Raw genomic sequence first — 5,411 nt, 5'->3', positions numbered from 1 at the left:
CGCGACGCAGCAGAGAGACTTGGTCTTTCTGTTCTGATGTGGGAGCGGCCCGCAACGTCGTGGGAGCGGCCAGAAAATGTACGATTCGCACCAAAAAACCACCCTGACAGCGAAACACTATCCTCGCACCAAAGCGTCGAAGCACGCGAAGCAAGACTCCGCTCAACTAAAATGGAAGTTAAATTTTAAACCACGACTAATTAGTAATCTAATGTTTTGTTCACTTGAGTGTTCACAGCTGTCCCTAAAGCTGCAGAATCAGACAGCTAGTAAACGTTCGCAATTTATGTGCATGTAAGGCGGTTCGTGAATATGACCCATGATTTCGGAATGCTACCATGAATGTGGCAATAGCGCTCGAGAACTATATACGGTGCCCATTTTCGCGATAGCTTACCGCTTGCACGCAACACAGCACTTAGTACACTGATTCACCTACTATTTTCTTCTGAATTTTTGATGGAGGCTAAAATGGTTGAGGCCCGTGAACTTAAAGAAGAAGGTGCACATTAAAGAACCCCAGGTGGTCGAAATTTCCACAGCCCCCCACTACGGCGTCTGTCATAATCATATCGTGGTTTTGGGACGTTAAACCTCAAATATTAAAATTTTCTTCTGAACGGAGTTTTGAGCAAATTTTCTATGAGCTACAGATTTTGGGTGGTGGCTGCATAATTCGCGAAAAACCCGTCGTCGGCGCGTGTGCAGGAATGCGGTTGTATACGAATAGACGCTCGAAGGTGCGCCGGTGACATGCGTATTTGCATGCGCCGTTTCTGATGTGGTAATCTGATCTTTTCTCGAGCTCACTTGTCACTTCACGTTGCCACATTTCGTTGTTGCCTTTCATTGTTTTACACATGACCGTCGTTGCTGCCTTGGCAACCGAAGTGTTACGCTGCTAAGCACATGGGTCAAGGTCATGGAGGAAGAAATATTTAGAAGGCGAAACTGCCGTTAGAACGGGCGCCGGCGGGCGTCCAGATAACGTCCCAAAAAATACAAAAATAACATGCGCCGACGGAGGCACTTTAACCTTCCTTTGTATGCAGCGGCTGTGGCTGTATAACGCTGCTGCGAGCAGTATATGCCCTTCTTCGGCATTCGCTAGCCTAAGATGGGACGCAGGTGCAGTGAAACCTCGGTGATACGAATCTCACGGGAACCCCAAAAATGTTCGTACCATCCGAAATTCGTATCACCAGTAACCATGGAAAATTAGCATGCGACAAAAGAAAACTGGCGTACATTTTCATTTATTGTTTTTCAGGGCCGCAGCAACGTAAGGAAGAACCCTGAGTGATTGTCAGTTAAGTTTTTAGATGTCAGCAATCATACCAGCACTCGTAGATATACGGCCTGTACGCGCGTATTTAATTAATGAACCATGTGCGTTGTGACCCGCGACAGCAGGAGCTCTTATCAAATTTTAGTATGCTTTTTGCATGAGACCGGAGTACTGCAGCGAAAGTAACAAAAGAAGCGCTTTGACGCGATGGATCAAGGACACAAAATTACAAAACCACGGTCCTGTGTTACGATTTTGTCATCGCGGAGGTGTTGGGGATGTTTCTTGGAAGATTTACAGCCGTGCCCGCACAAGTGCGACCTCAAAGGCCGCGCAAGTTGACGTTGTGAGGCCTGACTCCATCGCCAAGACCGTCCTCGCTTTCTTTCGGTCCTCGTCCACCTTTCATGGGATGTCTGATGCACGAGGCAGGCACGCGTGAACACAGTACAACGACAGCAGCCCGCGTCGACGCGTTAGAAAAAAAAAAGCATGGCGATGTCCTCTGTAATCTAAACGCGAAGGCACACGGAGGCACATAAGAGCCTCAAGGACTCGCGCACACAATCTCGGAGGCCGTGACGCGTCTTTGAAGGTTTATTCTGACCTAAGAAAAATGTTTTTCTCACACCGTGATTCTGACAATTTGGCGGTGCAGCACTCATGCCCACGCTTGCCTTCCCGCGCTCAAACGTGCTTGGTGCGTCTTCCGCGACAGTGCCGACAGCACCTATTCGTACCTTTTAGTAGCGTACGTTCGTATCAAACGTCGCTGGGTGAAAATCGGTTCGCAACAACCGAACTCCGTTACATTGCAGGCCAATGGGCCTTGGCCGGGACCAACGAAAAATTCATATCACCCCGAAATTCGTATGAGCTGTGATCGTATCACCGAGGTTTCACTGTATTTTGCTGAAACCTGCAAAAGCGGGTGCAAGTCTTTCGGAGAAAAGGTGGAGGAAGATACGAACGCGCTCCGCGTCCATGCTCTGTGACTGCGGCGGAGCGGGAGCAACGCATGTGGCCGGTTCCCACTGATCTCCACTAGGAGGAGCTAGAGCACTGCACGGGCCGGATTTTACGGCCCGGGCCCGGCCCGGGCCCGCTTTATGAAGTCCGAGCCCAGCCCGGGCCCGTGGTTCCAAGCGCGGGCCCGGCCTGGGCCCGGGCGTACATGACAAACCCAGCCCGAGCCCGGCCCGGGCCCGTGGTTCCAAGCCCGGGACCGCGCGTACTTGACCGTACCCAGCCCGAGCCCGGCCCGGGCCCGTCGTTCCACGCCCGGGCCCGGCCTGGGCCCGGGCGTTCATTACTAAACTAATCCAGGGCGCGCTTGTTCATGACCAGGTCCGACCCGGGCCCGCTAGAGGATATTAGTTGTTGATGATGATTATTAATGATGCCGTGCGCATTGTAGCGGGCGATCGGACGGAAAATTCGGTGTGTACATGCATCGAAATGTTGCTTTGCCCGCGGTGGTAGCTCAGCGGTTAAGCTGTTTCGCTGTTAAGTCCTAGGACACGGGTGCGATTCCCGCGACCACGGCGGCCGCAATTTGGTGGGGGCGAAATGCAAGAACACCCGTGTATATACTTATCTTTAGGTCCACGTTAGAGAACTCGAGGTGGTCGAAATTGATCCGGTGCCACTGCGGCGTGCCTCGTAATCATATCGTGGTTTTGGCACGTAATACCAAGGAATATAAATGAAATGTAGCGTATATGTCAACCTCGAATAAAAGACCGAAATCTTTATTCCTCCGATGGGAACAACCGTGACCTGGCCCATTGTTAGTGCTGTTAATATATATATATATATATATAGGAAAACAAGACGGTGCACGTACGAGGAAGCAATATTTTATGCCTAACGTTTCGGCCGTGGCACGGCCTTCGTCAGAGAATGAATGAAAAATATACAAGGCATATGCCGCTTTTAAGGGCCACAGAAATCGCAGTATCAATCAGAATGGTGATTACAAGAAAAACGCCACAAGTATCAAAACAAACCGTAGTGACAATATATTTTGATATGCCACCTCGAGTGACATGATAAGTGCTTTAACTCAAAATACAGACAAGAAACCGTCGCACGGGAAATATTAAAAGTAAAGCAACATTGATTAAGTTGTGACAGAGGAACACGAGACATTTGGGCAACATGCGTGGCAAAACAAATATTATGCGCACGTGTAGGGCATACAGTAAGATACTAAAAGATGAGTACACATGTAACAATCACACAGTTACTTTGGTAGCTATATTACCAATGGAGCAGACAATTTCAATGTAGTATGTGAAAGAAAAGCACTGCAAATACAAATATACAGAAAGGTGTGTGTGTGTGTGTGTGTGTGTGTGTGTGTGTGTGTGTGTGTGTGTGTGTGTGTGTGTGTAGGGGCTGGGGGGGGGGAGGTGAGGTGAGCGCATCAGTATGTTTAACTTTGTTGCACAGAAAGAAAGGCAACGCGTCCGATGCTTTCGTTTATGCCGGAGTCAAGACAGTTGAATTTGTTAATGAGGTAAGATTCGCGAACTTCTCGGTCATGATGAGTTTTAAATCCAGACTGTAGTATTGTGGCCTTGATTTTTTCAATAGAGTGACCTGACATCTGGACATGCTTTGACAGGGGAAGATGAGGTAAGTTAGAAGCGTGGGCGCGTGGGCCCTGTGATTGTTAAAACGTAATCTAAATGACGTTTCGGTTTGACCGATGTATTGCTTGCGGCACGTGGAGCACTCAAGCATGCAGATAACATTTGCGCTGTCGCAAGTAAAGTCACCGTTGATTCTCAGAGAAAAGTTTGAGGCGCTGCTAGTTACGGAATGCGAACTTGTCATGTGTGGGCAGACCTTGCAGCGGGGTTTACTGCAAGGGTGACAGCCACCATAGTTGGATCGGTTGTTTATTGTCGATGATGTTAGGGTATCACGTAGATTACGTGATCGGCGATACACTACCCTGGGTGGTTCCGTAAAAATGTCTTTCAGGCGGTCACTTTGAATCAAGATATTGTGGTGTTTCTTAAGAATGTTGGCCACCTTAGGCCATCTTCTATATATATATATATATATATATATATATATATATATATGAAGGAAAGAAGTGTTAATTTCAAGGGCTCGTTTTCTTTGTTATACACAATATTAATGAGCACTAACAGACCATAATGCTAAGGAAAGTATAGGGGATGTTTTTACTAGTAAATGGAAGGTTAATGTGAAGAAAGAAAAGTGGACGAAAGAAAAGTGGTCCCTGCCCGCGGCAAGCTATCTTTTCGTCCACTTTTCTTTCTTCACATTAACCTTACATTTACTAGTAAAAACATGCCCTATACTTTCCTTGGCATTATGGTCTGTTAGTGCTCATTAATATTGTGTATAACAAAGAAAACGAGCCCTTGAAATTAACACTTCTTTCCTTCATTCATAGCGAGGGTCTCGTTCTGGCAGACTTGATGCTCTCAGGTAGTATGCGAGAGATTATCGGTCAGCTGCCAGCTCGTAATAAGGTCACGTGCTACGTGACGCCAACAGGCAAAAAAAGAGTGTTCCACACTCGCCGTCATGGCTACTGGCGGCGCTGACTGACGCTCCCACGTTTAAATGTACATATTGCCACGCTCGCTTCTTCTTTTATTTTGATGTGTTCGAGTTTGACCAGCAAGGACGGTTATCAACGCTCGACGCTGGCCGTGAAGCAGTTTTCGAGAAGCTTCATGATTTTAGTAGATCGCTTTGTTAAGATTGCGTGCCGCACGCGAATGTTCCAGCTTTGTCGAGAGATAACGCCGCCACCAGCGATATCGCTGGAAAGTTCCATAGCGCCTGTATAAAAGCCGACGCGCTTGACCGCTTGTCAGTTGATCGACGGACGACGCCCTGTTCGCCGCTATATTTGTACAGCGTGTATTGCTGTAGTTCTAGTTCTCATTTTCCGGCCACAAGTTCGGCCAAATAAACAGTTTCATCCTGCAAACGCCGACTGCTGTCTTCATCGACGTCACGACCCCGTGACATCTGGTGGAGGTGCTGCTTCGCTCATGTTCCGGTCGCCCCCGTCAGGCCGTGAACCCAGTCCGGGCCGCAACGAAAACATCGACGCCTACCCCGAACAGCGAGC

This window comes from Rhipicephalus sanguineus, chromosome 10, assembly GCF_013339695.2.
Source record: "Rhipicephalus sanguineus isolate Rsan-2018 chromosome 10, BIME_Rsan_1.4, whole genome shotgun sequence".
Lineage (NCBI taxonomy): Eukaryota > Metazoa > Arthropoda > Arachnida > Ixodida > Ixodidae > Rhipicephalus > Rhipicephalus sanguineus.
This window is presented reverse-complemented; position numbering follows the sequence as displayed.